Below are 15,407 nucleotides of genomic sequence, written 5' to 3' on the forward strand. Positions count from 1 at the left end.
GGATTGGTCTTTTTGTGATTGGTTCATTTCATTTAGCGTAAGGTCCTCAAGGTTCATCCATGTTGTAGCATGTGTCTGAATCTCCTTCCTTTTAAGGCTAATATTCTATTGTATGTATACACCACATTTTTTAAATCCATTCATCCACCACTGGACACCTGGGTTGTTTCTGTCTTTTGGCTTTTGTGAATAATGCTGCCATGACTATGTTGTGTACGAATATCTGTTAAAGATCCTGCTTTCAGTTCTTTTCCGCATACACCCAGCGGAAAAATTGTTGAATCATATCGTTTCCCATATTTTTAAAAGGCATTCCTGCACAGCATTTGCAGTTGTAGTTCCTTGCTAGGAATCTAATGTGCCTTTTCAACTGCCTATGTCTTTTGATTACGATCGTTACTATTGTTAGGGCTCTGGTGATGAAGTCCTCAGGGTTCAAGGGGTCTCAGTCCTACTTTCATGAGCCCCGTTGTCTTTTGTGCACAATTTCACAGAACACAAGGCTTTTTTGTTTTTTTATTTTTTTTTCCTGAAATGCATACATCCCATCAGAGCAGAAATGGCCATAGGGTTGGAATAAATAGGCTGGGGTATAACCCTGTGCTGTATTACCTAATTACCTCAGAAAAATGAAACCATCTCAGTTTTCTGCTCCTTAACACTGCCTCCCAGGGTCCCTGCAGGAGTTTCTGACCTGAAGCATCAAACACAAGCCCTTGGTGTACACATAACCAGTGTGATACGTTAGGAGTTTAATATGGTTGACCAGAGGCTTTTAGTCAGAGGGAGAACTTGGTTAAAGAGTTGAGAATCTCTGCAAGCAACTGGCTCAGTCTTTTTCTTATGCCTACAACTGTTGGCATTGTACACAAGGCTTAATGGACCATACACATCAGACAAGTAAAACACCTAAACAGGAGCATTCTGTCCTAGCAATGAGTGTGTGTCCAGAGAGATCTGGAAAGCTTGAGGAAGGCAGGGAGGGGTAGAACAAGGGAAGTAAGGACACAGGAGCTGCTGTTCATTTTGGTAGAGCGGCTTGTTTATTATTCATGGTTTCCATGAGTGTTTATACCAGGAAACGCTCTCCTATGCATGCCACATGAGAGCAGGGCTCTGTGACTCAGGGTTGGTGACTGGGCTTGGAGGAATGTAGGCTCCGTCCACAAACAAAGGAGAATGAGGATTTGAATGTCACGGTAAACTTATTTGTGACTAAGGAGGTAGTGGGCAAAAGGGGGGCAGGAAGAAGCCATGGGGCAGATGAAAGAGGCGTCCTGTCTGCCCCCTGCCTGTTGCCATCACACTGGGTCGTTTTCCACATTGCTGATCACTGCAGTGTGTTCCAGTGATGGGCTTTATCTCATTAGTGAGTCCTGAAATGAATTTAGCAAATTTCCAGCAGAATTAAATACAACAACCCAAGAGAGAAGAGAGAACACCGAACACACCCCATGAAGTAAAGGTTGGCATCGTTTGTCATTCTGTTTATGTTCTCATATGTGAGATCGTGGGGGTGAAATACACATCTCCCTGTGGGCTGTGGTCGGAAGTTTGAAAAACACCCTGGCATTTTGCCTGTCTTCTGATCCTGGACCTTCCCTTTCTGTTGGTGAGAATTTTGTGTCCAAATCTGGCCAAAGGTGGACTCTGAAGAGACAGTCCCTGGTTGACTCTAGTGTTCGTTAGAGGAGTTCTGCTGCCATTTTTCAGGAATCAGAGGTGCCCTGAGGCCACCTAACACTCCTAGATCTTCTGTCACTGTGGTGTAGTGCAGCGTCCTGAATTTGGAGCTAAAAGCTTGGATTTGAATCACTGGAAATGGCTGATGGGGGCGGGAAAGCTCCCACCCATGTGGGGAAGAACCCAGAGGGAGAGCGGCTCGTACAAAGGCCCTGCGGGGCGGATAGAGCTGGAGAGCTGCGGGTCAGGTTGTCACGGGCCTTGCATGACATGCAAAGAAACTTGAACTTGGTTGTGTGGGTGCCGAGGCCTGACAGGAGTTGAGGGTGTTTCAGAAAGAGCTCCTGGGCAGCAGGAGGTGGTTGGGGAGGAACACAGAGATGGGAAGGCCTGCATCCAGGGGCTGTCGGGGAGGGAGAGAGCTGCTGTGCCGCAGGGTGGCTGTGGGGAGGGAAGGGAGAGTGTGGGGCATGGGAGAGTCGGGGGACTGTCCCACAGAAAGCTGGTATCTGCCTGACTGGTGGCCAGGTGTGCAGCCTGGAGGAGACGGAGCTGGGCAATGCTGAGATTCTTAGGTGGACTGATGGGGGACAGTCACATTAGAACATGGTGGGCCAGACCCTCTGTCCTGAGACACATTGCCTCTACAGTGCCTGTCTCCCCGTGCTCTCCTCCCACAGCCTCCACTTCTCCAAACACCCTGGGTTTCTCCCTGCCCAGCACCAGTGCACCCACCCCATATCCTCAGTGCTCTCAAGTGGCATCACTGCTGCACAGCTCCTGCCAGTCCCCTAGAGAGCAGCCTGCAGCCTCAGTGGCATGGCAGTGCGTCTCAGCGCTTGGAGTTCCAATCCTATGAGATGTCACCGACTGGCACTGGTGCCCTCTGGGGAGACCTGGTTCAGGCAGGACCTCCTTTTTAAGGCTGTTTCTAACTTCCCATCCATCCTGAATTAGTCAGCGTTCTCCAGAGAAATAAAACCTATAGGATGTATAGAGAGATAAATATTGACTGATTTTTTTTTAAGGAATTGCACACAAATTTGAGGGCTGGCAAGTCCAAAATTTGTAAGTAGGCCAGTAGGCTGGAGACTCAGGTAAAAGTTGATGTTGAAGTCTTGGGTCCAGAATCCACAGGGCAAGGCAGGCCACAGCAGGCTGGGGATTCAGGCAGGCTTTTGTGTTGCAGTCTTGAGGCCGAAGTCCTTCTTCCTCAGGGAACCCACATCTTCTCTCCTATGACTGTCCCCTGATTGGACAAGGCCCACCCACATGGCAGAGGACTCTCTCCTTTACTCAAGTCTAGTGACTTAGCTGTTAGTATCACCTAAAAATACCTTCACAACCACACGGAGACTGCTGTTTAGATGTGTTTGCTGTCTAGATGCTGTTTGACTGGGCACCATGGCCCAGCCAAACTGATGCATAAAGTTAGGCATTACAAAACCCCCACTAAAGAGTTGACAAGTCCCTGTCTGGGGTCTTTGCATATTTTAATCCATTCCTACAGGAATCCTGCGAAGACTCATAATCCTCATAATTTTACAGATGAGAACATTGAGATTCACACAGATTAAGAGGCTTGCCCCAAATCACACAGTTCTGGAGACAGAATCCAGGAGATGGCCCTCAGACCCAGATGCTTCCTCCCGCAGTGCTGAGCTATCTGTGCTGTGACTGTGGGCATGCGTCCTTCAGCATTCAGGGTACATCAGAACTTTGAAAGACAGGCAGATCTTGGTCTGAATCCTTGCTCTGTCAAACACATGGGGCTGAGGACCCGGAGCCATTTGTTTAACTCCTGGCTCAGTTTCCCCATTTGTAAAATGAAAATAATGATAAACTCTCCCTGGTTTTAATGATGAAGTGAAATATGCAACACAGTGCCTGGCTGTTAGTAACCATGCACTAGACAATAATAATGGCTGTAATATTGAATGTTTCATCATTTACAACCAACTTATTTGACAGAGAATGAAAATACCCAGTTATATATATGAAAGTCCTGTCTCTGTCAGGGTTTTGTAATAAACATTTCAAATTATGAATAGATGTCCATTACTGGAGTTTTTTTTCCTTTTTTTTAAGAGTGTTGGGTCTGGAACTCAACTGTCCAAGTTCAAACACCAGCTGTGGGTACATCACCAACCTACCAGAGAGGGCTCAGCTTCCTTATCTGTAAAATGGTAATATTAGCAGTTCCTACCATTTAGGGTTATTGTGAGGATTAAATGAGTAAAACATGTAAAATGCTTAGAACAGAACCTGGCACATACTAGGTATTTAATAGACTTTACCATTTTTACCAGCTGCATAGTCTTTAACAATACTAAGCAGTATAGATGCTTGATTAATTTAGCTAACACTAGTGAATTGATATTGCCCAGGATGAGGGCTGCAAAGGGAGAGAAAGGCATAAAGCTGTGAAGATGTGGTTCAGTTCTCAGGGAATGCCTGGTTTTCTAAAGGCGGCAGGGCCTTCCAGGAGCAGCAGACACAGGCGGAGTGTGATACGTGAACACACTGAACAGTCTTAGTCTGTTCAGGCTGCTGTAACAAAATACCTTAGACTCAGTAATTTATGGACAGCAGATATTTATTTTCCCACAGTTTTAGAGGCTGGGAAGTCCAAGATCAAGGCACCTGTAGATTCAGTGTCTGGTGAAGACCCTTTTGCATGGATAATGTCTTGTATGTGCCCTCACTTTGTGGGAGGGGCACGGGGACTCCCTCTGCCCCTTTTATAAGGGCACTCCTCCCATTCATGAGGGTGGACACAAGCTTTCTGACTCTAGCACAAGGCACAGCCCCAAACAAGGCACAGGCCAGGTGCCATGGGACTCAGTGGTTCCTGCTAAAGGACATGGCCACTTTCCTCTGTGCCTACTTCACAGCTCTGTCTGACACCCATCCTGTCACATTGTGTGTAACGACCTCCTCTTCCGCCTCTTTGATAAGCTCCACCAGGGAGGTCCTGCCCAGTGAGGCCTTGCACAGCGGGTGCTCTATGCCAGTGAGGGAATAAAATCATGAAAGCATTCCAGCCCCACAGCTCCCACATCCCCGTCTGTGTGACCAGTGCCTCCAATCACAGCAAAATGATGCCCATGGCCTTTTCAAAGTCCTGCTGTGGAAGATGTCTCTCTCTGTCACTCACCATCACCCGTTCTTCAAATATGAGCTGCTCATTCATCAGGCTTGTGTTGGATGATCACTCTGAGCAAGGCGCCAGAGACAAAATGCAGAGCCACTCCAAGTCCTTGTCATGGAGGAATTGACAGGCCTTGAAGCAGCTTTCTCTCTCTCTCTCTCTCTTCCTCTCCTCCCTCAAATGTTCAGAACTCAAATGATGATTATTTCTTTTCTTTCTCACTTTTACATTTTACATTGAGACTTTCACCTCCATGTAACCTTTAAGTACACCCAATACACAGCGTAGCTGAATGTGACAAAGGTCAACATGCAAAACAAAAGCAGTGTTGTGCGTGTGTGTGAGAAAAATGTCTATGTTACATCTGTGCTCATGTCTACTTAGGACCTCCGAGTTGGGACTTGGGCATCCTCTGTGGATGGTGTCTCTTTACTCTGATTTTATCATCTGCATCTCCCCATCATAAACATTACGTCCACATACAGCCACATTAGCTGCCTGGCAAAGGAGCTGTCATGCTGGCCTGTCTCATGTATGTTTAGGGTTTCCAATAGGCCCTGGTGGTCCTGGCACCTCTGATGTGGGTGCCCCATTTTCCACCTGCAGTCCTGTCTTTGGGCTGTGTGGCCCACATGGCTGGCCTTCACTCTGTGCACTTCCTCCTCACTGCCACCAGCACACTCTTCTCACACTCCATTTCATTGCCTAAAAAGGAACTTGTTTTTGTCAGGTAGACAAGGAATAAATAATAGAGCTAGGGTTCTGCTAGTACATGACAGAGAAGTGAAGACATTGACAATTTAGGACTCAGCATGCGTAAAGTACACCCTTCAGATGACAAAATTAGTGAAGGCAGCCAAGGCCACTTTCAACAGAGGACACATGGTAGAATGATCCACGGTACGCTGCAAGGAAAACTGTAGGTCTAGGGTAAAATAATCACAGATCCCCTACCCATGTCAATTGCAATTCCATTTATCTCTGAAGTCATATGTATGAAGAGCACATACTTTATGTGGATCTACACAGGAGAACAGAGTCTAAAAGAGGAGGTCATTTTGAAATATTCATGGAGATTGATGACCACTAAAAATTACTGGGAAGTGGGCTGGTGAGGTATAGTGAGAGAGTGGAGTTTGGAATTCATCCCTTGGGGTTGGAATCCTAGCCCAGCCACTTCTAACCATATGACTGAGCTGCTTAGTGGAAATAAATATCCACCCTTTATCAAACAAGTATTATCTTATGAAGACATTTATGTATGTTCTCACGTAATGTTCACATCAACTCTGAGCGGTGGGAACTATTGTTATCCCTATTTTTATGATTAGAAAACTGAGGCTAAGACAATACCAAGTTTTAGTGAAGGTGGGGGACCATGTAGAACTCTCTTCTACCGCTTGTGGGAGTGTAAACTGATACAAGCATTTTGAAAAAAAAAGCTTGGCCGTAGCTACAGAAGGTAAACATACGCACACCTGATAGTCCGGCAGTACCACTCCTGGGTAAATACCCAACAAGAGTGTGATTTTTTTTCCACTAAAAGCATGTTCATGTCCTGGCCACATAGTAACCAAAAGTAAAACAATCTAATTGTCCATCAACAATAGAATAGGACATAGTATATTCAAACAGCAGAATACTACACAGCAATGAAAAAAATGAACAAGTGTTACACAGAGCAACATGGATGAATCTCAGACATACTGTTAAGGAAGTCAGACACAAAAGTATACATCCTGCATGACTCCATTTATATGAAGTTCAAAAACAGAAGTAATTTATGGCAATAAACGTTAATGTTTACCTTTGGGGTACTGGGCATTGCTAACGGTGGGGGAGGGGCACATAAGGGAGTCTTTTGAGGCACTAGAAATTTTCAGTATTTTCATGTTGTATTAGTTTTCTATGATGTGGAACAAAGCACCACAGTGTGTTAAAAACTATGCACATTTATTTTCACACTTCTAAGCGAGTTTCCAGGGGTGAGGAGTCTGGGCACAGCTTAGCTGGCTCCTCAGCTCAGGGCCTCATGAGGCTGCTGCCACAGTTGGGCTGGGCTGTGTTCTCATTGAGAAGCTTGACTGGGGGAGAATTTGCTCCCAAGCTCATTCTTAGTGTCGACAGAATTCACTTCTTTGGAGCTGTGTGACTGATAGACCAGTTTTGTTTGTTTGTTTTGAGACAGAGTTTTGCTCTTGTTGCCCAGGCTGGAGTGCAATGGCGTGATCTTGGCTCAGGGCAAACTCCAACTCCCAGGTTCAAGTGATTCTCATGCCTCAGCCTCCCTTGTAGCTGGGATTACAGGTGTGTGCCACCATGCCCGGCTGGTTTTTGTGTTTTTACTAGAGCCAGGGTTTCACCGTGTTGGCTAGGCTGGGCTCAAACTCCTAATCCACCTGCCTCAGCCTCCCAAAGTGCTGGGATTACAGGCGTGAGCCACCTTGCCCAGTTGGTTATTATTATTTCTATATTACAGATGAACAAACTAAGGTTCCAAGCAGTTTGCCCAAAGCACCCAGCTAGTGAAAGATGAAAGGGGGATTCTATGAAAGGTCTATGTGCCTCTGTGGTGCTCCATCCCCAGTGACAGAGATCTGTCACGGAAGAACTTTAGGGCCTACTGTGTAATGATGGAGTCCAAGTGATAAAACAAAAATTGACAGATGAAGCTATCAATCATGAAAATTTAATAAAGAAGACAGGTTTTTCAGGAGTTACTCAATTAAAGCAAAGAGAATACTGCTTGTGGAGGATGGCTCTGGTAAAGTGGTCTGCATCAGTGCTAGTCCACACACACTCTCAGTGCCTAGATTCATTATTTAAAGTGGGACTGATGGGCAGTGGGATGGAGTGGAAGCTTACAGGGCTTTCAGAACCAAGCCAGAGTCAGTGAGTGGCAGAGACAGCTCCTTACCGCAAAATCCCAATGGCTTTGTGCAGATTCTGGCCTGCAGATTAGAAAATGGGACATTTTTAAAAACTGTGGTAAAATACACATAAGACTTACCATTTTAACAATTTTAAGTGTGCAATTCAGTACATTAAGTACATTCATATTGTTATGCAGCCGTCACCATCATCCATCCACAGAACATTTCTCATCTTGCAAAACTGACATTCTGTCCCCATTAAGCAGTAACTCCCCACTTTCCCACTGCAGCCTCTGGCAATCACCATTCTACTTTCTGTCTGTGAATTTGCCTATTCCAGGCACCTCATATAAGTGAAATCCTACAGTATCTGTCCTTTTGTGATGGGCTTATGCATTTAATGTAATGTCCTCAGGGTCCACCTGTGTTGCAGCGTGTGTCGGAATTTTGTTCCTCTTTAAGGCTGCGTGATATTCCATTGTATGTATTTACTACATCTTGTTTATTCATCCATCCATTGATGAATACTTGGGTTGCTGTCACCTTGTGGCTGTGTGAATACTGCTGCTATGAAAGTGGGTGTACAAATATCTGTTTGAGTCCCTGCTTTCAGTTCTTTTGGGTATATCCCAGAAGAGGGATTGCTGGATGATACGGTAATTCTAGTTTTTTGATTTTTGAGGAATTGCCATACCTGTTGTCCACAGCAACTGTGAGGACAGCGTGAGACCGCTCATTCTCCTCTTTTGCCTGTAGCTGCTCTGCCCATTCGTATTCCCCCCTCCAAACCCAGGTGTGATGGGGGCCCTGTCTCCGAGCAGACAGGGAGGCACCGTAGATGGCACACTGGATCTGGCTCCTGACCCATCCCATCTGTACTCTAGTCCTTTGGCCTTGATGACCTATTCCTGTAGGCAAAATGCTTTCCTCTCTGTGCCTCAATTAATTGGGTTTCCCACCACCCCAACAGCCAAATAGATACTTATGTGCTAAGATAATGTGATAAATGCCAAACATTATTCTGTCATCCTAGGAAGCTTCAAATTAGAGAGAGATCTGCTCTAGTAAACTGTAGAATAAAATATAGCAAACGCACCTTATCCATTCTAATCAATAATGATAGCCACCAGTTATTGAGCATTTGACCACAGGCCAGGCAGTGAGCTGGGACTTTACATACATTATTACACTTAATTTTCACCATAAGATATCACAGATAAGGTGCCGGTCAAAGTGAGGTTATGAAGTTTTCCTAGAACCCACATGGACAGAGAGCAGAAGAGGCTCAGGTTCTCTCCTGCTCTCTTGGGTCTTGCCTTATGTGCCAGAGGCATCTGTGGTTCAACCAACCCCCTTTTGTCCCCTGCCACCTTCACAACCAACAAGATGCTGGAGGCTGCTAGATGAAGATAAAAATGTCAGTGATATTACTGACAAAATCACCTGGAGAATGAGTGCACAATTGTTGCTAATGATCTCTGAGTGACCTCCCAGCTCCTTTGCCTCCGCTTCCCCAACCAGGTCTAGACCTTAAGTTACTCCCTCCAGGTGAAAGTCTGGTCTGTGGCATCCAGACACTGACCCCAGATTTCTCCCAGCCATAGTCTGGGTGGAAAGGTTAAAAAAGAGTGAATACTCTGTGCTGTTAATAAATTAATAAATCAGGTTATTCTATCAAGGGAGTCTACCAATGGATTTCTCCAACCAGTCAGGTAACTCCTTTTTCTTTTTTTTCTTTTTAATATATTTTTTTGAGATGGAGTCTCGCTCTGTCACCCAGGCTGGAGTGCAGTGGCGCGATCGCGGCTCACTGCAAGCTCCGCCTCCCGGGTTCACGCCATTCTCCTGCCTCACCCTCCCCTGTAGCTGGGACTACAGGCGCCCGCCACCACGCCCGGCTAATTTTTTTTGTATTTTTAGTAGAGACGGGGTTTCACCGTGTTAGCCAGGATGGTCTTGATCTCCTGACCTCGTGATCTGCCCGTCATGGCCTCCCAAAGTGCTGGGATTACAGGCGTGAGCCACGTGCCCGGCTGGTAACTCCTTTTTCTGCAGTAGAGGGTGGGGCGGAAGCCATACGGGTTACCTTATAGGAGCTCCTCAAAGAAAAAAAACTGAAATGAGGAGAAAGGAGTTTCCTTTCTGCCCTGTACCTCTTGAGAAACCCCTGCTGAATGGAACTTTCAGCAGATGGAATACAGCATTGCTTCTCCCCAACCCTGGGGGAACTCACAGCACTGCTTTGTTCAGAGCATTTTCAAACAGGAGCATGAGATCAAATCCTGGCTCCACTGCTCACCAGCTGTGTGACCTCAGATGATTCGTTCAACCCTTCTAATTTCATTTGCCCCATATATAAAATGAGAAGGATAACTGTACCTCAAGGATTGTCTTGAGGATTTAAGAAAATGATGAATGTAAACAACATGGCATAAGTGTTCAACAAATATTAAGGGAAAGACACATTCTAGTTTTGGAGATGTTGTGTGGAACAACACAAAAAAGCGCATTAGACTTAGTGAGAGGTGGTAGTTTGTATCCCTAGACATTCTCCTGCAGAAAGCATCAGTGTTGTTAGGACGAACTTGGGTCAAAGTTTTGAATATTCAGGCTCCAGTTAGAGTCTTGAGTACCAAAAGATCAGCAGACAAGAAAAGAGGTCACCGACATTTGGAGGTTCCCACTTGCAGGAAACAACAGAATGCAGATGCCGGCCTTGTCTGCGAGGCTGTGAGTGATGGCGGCCATGTGGATAGAGAGCCATGTTGACAGAAAGCCACTGCGGGAGACCTAGGCTTTTACACAGAGGCCACATTGTGATTCCCGCAGGAATGGTAGAAATGGAAGGAAATTTAGCTATTGCTCGTCCTAATCTCTGACTTAACAGAATGGAAAAGCAAGAATAAGCGTCGGTTGGTGATGTACTCCCGTGATGAACACAGCGGGTTAGAGCCAGGTTGGACTGCGCTGCCTCTTCATGTCAGATCAGTGAATTTTCTCTTGAGCCATCCTGCCTTCCTCTAACAGATTTATAATCTGAACCCAGACATATCTTTTATCCCAGGTGCTCAAAAGGTTTTCACTGAAACCCTGAAAAAAATATTTTTTAAAAGACACGAACTAACAATCAGCAAGCACCTGTATGTGCTAAGTTGCTACTAAGAGCCTTACATGGGCTAAAGTTTTAATTCTCCACCCAATGCAGAGTGAGGTCCCACTGTCACCGGCTCACTGACGAGGAAGCTGAGATTCAGCAAGGTCCAGCACTCGCCCAGGGCTTGTACAGGGCCTCAAGGATGCGGGGGTCTTCAGGTCTAGTTGGTATCACTCCACAGAAATCCATTCATCTGAGGGCCAGGCCTGTTTCCCAAGGACATAGTTTGAAATATAGTGTTTTCTTCACTATAAAAAGTATTGCATGTAAATGTTAATAGTGGTTTCCAAGTAGGCAGAAATAACCTTTTGAAACACAATTTTTTTAAAAGAAAAATCAAAATCTGCTCCTCAGATTTGTGCTAATTCTAAAGAGATAATAAAAAACCCCTCAATTTAGACCGTGATAGTCTTTTTAAATAATACTAACATAGATTTCATTTTAGCATTTGTGAGTGCTTCGTGCAGATTTTTTATAGAGTAGAAATAAAATGGAATAGTCAATGATATTAGCCTCACATACTATGTTTCTAAAATTTTCCAAGGTTTGGTTTTTATATTTTTTCAGCTTTAAAAATACATGGTCATTGTTAAAACTTGGGATAATTTCAATAACAATTCAAAGAATTAAATAAAATTTGCCCATATTTCCACCACCCACAGATAATTATCATTAATCTTGGAGTGTGCTTTAATTAATAGACTATTTTTAGAGCAGTTTTAGGTTTAGAAAACAGGAATGGAAAGTACACGGAGTTCTGATGTACTCCCTCACGCCCCTCCCTCCACGCACAGCTGCTTGTACTGACATCTTACATTCGAGTGGCACATGTGTTATGATTGATGGGCCCATGTTGTTACATTAAGATGAACTAAGTCCATGGCTTACAGGAGGCTCATGCCGCATGCTGTACATTCTGTGAGTTTTGAGAAATGCATAATGACATGAAGCCACCATTATAATGTCATACAGAGTTTTTTCAATATTTTAAAAAGCATACATAAAATTAATTTTCACTTTTCATTGGGTAATATAATTTTTGTTTTTTATTTTACAGATTGTGGGTATTGTTCTTTGATTATAAAAGACAATAGACATTTATAAATAATAGTGCTGGCCACTAAATGAATCATCTAAAAAACTACACTTGTAGAAAGCATGCATTTATTTTATGAATTCCATTAGCTGCCTATCAGGGAACATGGAGCACTGGGGCACAGATCCCAGCACAGAAGGGTTTGCTTCTCTTCTGTGGTTTTCATGTCAATTAATGATTAGACCTTGAGCCTCACAAGAAAGGTGATAGGCCTTTGAGTCGGTTTACGGCAACAGTCTACTCAAGACTTGCCCCAGGCCCTGGGAAACATGTAGGTTTAAAAATCCCTACCCTGCGTTTTCCTTTCACAGGGAGTGAACTTCTGGCCCAGGCAGAGGTGAGGCAGTGGGCAGTGGGGCACGGTTGCCCCGGAGATGAGACTCCTCTTCCCGCCCTGGGCGGTGGGGGCTGGCTGGTGGCTGAGGGAACTGTTTTTGTTTGTTTCTTTTTTTAAAAAACGGAGTCTGGCTGTGTCCTCCAGGTTGGAGTGCAGTGGCGCGATCTCGGCACACTGCAACCTCCGCCTCTCGGGTTCAAGTGATTCTCCTGCCTTAGCCTCCTGAGTAGCTGGGATCACAGGCGCCTGTCACCACGCCCGGTTAATTTTTATTTTTATTAGAGACGGGGTTTCACCATGTTGGCCAAGCTGGTCTCAAATTCCTGACCTCAGGTGGTCCGCCCACCTCGGCCTCCAAAAGTGCTAGGATTACAGGCATGAGCCACTGCGCCTGGCCGGGGAACTGTTTTTGATGGGAGGGGGGCCCCGGCGGTGGTTGGTAGTGTGGGGGCGTGGCCGAGGGTGTGGCCTGAGGGAGTGAGCTGACCGGGGGCGTGGCCTGATATGGGGCGGGGGGAAGAGCCGGGCTGGGGGCGTGGCCTGGGGGAGGGAGCCCGCCTGGGGCGTGACTTTATGGGAGCTGGGCTGGGGGCGTGGCCTGGTGGGGAGCGGGGCTGGGGCGTGGCTTGGCTGAGTGCTGCCGCGGCGCGGGAGGAGAGTGTGCGTTGCGCTTTCTCCCGCGGTCGCCCTGCCGGTCGCTGTCTCCGAGGGCGCGCACTGGATCCCAGGCTCCTCCGAGAGTGCGGCGACCTCGGGGCTCCGCCGGCACCGGAGGTGGCTCTGAGGGCAGGGACGTGTTGGACACGCTGACTTTGTAGGCTCCGCCAAGAGGCGCCGCAGGAGGTAAGACGGCTTCGGGCGCGCGGCTCTGCCGGGCGGGCGCGGGCACGGGCTGTTAGGTAGAATACCGGGAGGATTTGAGTCCCAGTGGACTGCCTCGGGGCTTCGGGATGTCCAGCTCCCAGCTGCTTCGCCTCTGCTTCCCCCGCCGGTAGAGGCTACCGGGTGCTCACTTGTTAGGTCCGTGCGCCCGCTCCCTGCCCGGCGGTGGCTCTGCGCCCTCTGGGCCACCCGGCACCATCGCTTTTGGGAGGACGTGCACGTGGTGTTCTCGCAAAAGGCCGTTTCCAGCCGGACGCCTGCAGGGAGGTCGCCTTGTAACTTCACCCGCGCTCCCAGCTCGCGGGGCCTGGCCTACAGGGGCGGCCGTGGGGGCGGCAGAGTCTGGGGAGCCTGGCGCGGCGGCACCCTGTAATGCTCTGCTCCATCGGGTGGCGTGGCTGGTGCCTCCGGGGACCCGGAGCGGTGCGGTTGGAGAGCTTAGTTTAGAAAGCAAGTTTCTCTTGGTACCAGCGGAGTCTCGTTCCAGGGGAAAGATTTTGGGACCCGGTGCCCATCGTCTGTGGACTGCAGGGAATGCACTGGCGGAGTTGGTTTGGTCCCATTCTGTGCAGGAGGTGGGGGAATTGGTACTCCAGCCCCAGGCAGGTAGAAGCCCGCGCTGCTGCCAGCGTCAGGGGGAGCTCGGGTGACTTGGGCTGGGCCACCCATCTGACTGCAAGGTTACAGAGCTTGAGCAAATTTCCCCTCCCTCCAAGTGCAGGAAAACCAAACCAAAGCAAGCAAACAAAACCCTGTGGGTCATTTGCTTCCCAGCATTGCATAGGGATGTGGATAAATAGAATAATACTGTGAATTTATTCAGCTCTTGTTCCCATGGCTTCCCATAGCCTTATATTATGCACCTCCCCCTGCCAGGATTTTCTCTGTCCCCACCTTCGGTTTTTGCTGCCTCGTGTTTTCTTCTCTGTGAACCTTTCCTGGTCTCCCAGCGATTTGCTCTCCTTTATTCCCCTTGCTAACAGGCGGAGAAATCTCACTCCTTTTCTTTTTCCACCTTTCCCAACAAATTCTCCTTTTTTCCTAATGTCCGCCTCCCCCGTCTTGCAAACTTCCTCACTGCATTATTCTCGGGGTGCCTGTGATGCACCCTCCCTGTTCTCTGCCCTCCTCCCGCCCTTTAGAGTTTCATGTGGCTTTGTCTTATTATCCCATATCCTAATTCTCATCTACCTCCCTTGGCCCCCACGTTTGCCATCTGCCTCCACCCAGTTCTCCCATCTCCTTCCTTATTTGTGCTCCCGTGCATATGCAGGTTTCTTCCTTGTTTCCCCATGTTTCTCCCACAGGTGCTTTCTTCCCTTTGCCCTACTTCTCCCTGGCAGGCGCTCTGCCCAGCCACAGCCTGCCCCGCCTGCAGGGCACACCTTGCCTCAGTGCCTTCTGCTGCGGTTTTCCATGCTCTATCAGCATCCCTGGGTTCCTTGTGTTCTTCCAGTCCGCCCTCTGTCACCTTGCAGACGGCTTTCTCTCCGAATGTCTGCAAGTGTCAGAGGCGAGGAGTGGCAGCTGCATCTCTGCAGGAGGACTCTGGATTTCAGGACCCTCCCTTCTGCCACTGCTTCTGACTGATTGTTTTCTTATTGAAGTCGTATCCTCTACATAGTTCTAGAATTAATGTCAATATTGATGTTAGGTAGCATTTACCAAACTCTGGGTGTGTGCCAAGCACTGTTCTGAGGGCTTAACGTGCATCAGTACTCATTTAAAATCCTCCACACATCCCTATAATGTAGGATCTACTACTGTCCCCATTTGACAGATGAGAAAAGGAAGGCTCAGAGGAGATAACCGGCATGGCTTCTTGCCACTGCCTAGCAGTGGAGGCCCTCTTCTCACCAGACAGTGGAGCTTCCCTGCTGGGTGACCTCTTGAACTCAGGCATGCCTGGAGTTTAGCTTTGGAAAGGAGGTTGTTATTTGACATGTTTTATTTAGTCTGCAATGTACACCAGTGGAGGACACGAATTCTATACCTGTAGGACAGTGCATGGAGAAAAACCTAATGCCGGCTGTCCCTCAGAAAGCCTGGGGCCAGTGCCTGGGCTGTCACCTCATCCATGCTATCAGTCTACTTTCCCTCTTAGCCACAGGAAGCCCTGAAGAAAGTGGCATAAAAATGACCTGGCTGGGCACAGTGGCTCATGCCTGTAATCCCAGCACTTTGGGAGGCCGAGGTAGGAGGATTGCTTGAGCCCAGGAGTTCAAGACCAG

The 15,407-nt window shown here is 47.4% G+C and overlaps 1 protein-coding gene across 4 annotated transcripts in view; it reads left to right on the forward strand.

Moving 5' to 3' along the window:
- SPATA13 (spermatogenesis associated 13) overlaps positions 1–15,407 on the forward strand; it is a 328,520-nt gene that overhangs the window by 167,667 nt on the left and 145,446 nt on the right. The window contains exon 1 of one of the 4 annotated variants that reach the window (XM_034936461.3): positions 12,811–13,137. The exons of 2 other annotated variants lie outside the window; for them this stretch is intronic. The gene's annotated coding sequence lies outside the window, so the exon portion shown is untranslated. Of the gene's footprint in view, positions 1–12,810; positions 13,138–15,407 lie in introns of those variants that run through there. One more of the 4 variants, XM_034936464.3, reaches the window with a different exon arrangement.

The sequence above is a fragment of the Pan paniscus genome, chromosome 14, assembly GCF_029289425.2.
Source record: "Pan paniscus chromosome 14, NHGRI_mPanPan1-v2.0_pri, whole genome shotgun sequence".
Lineage (NCBI taxonomy): Eukaryota > Metazoa > Chordata > Mammalia > Primates > Hominidae > Pan > Pan paniscus.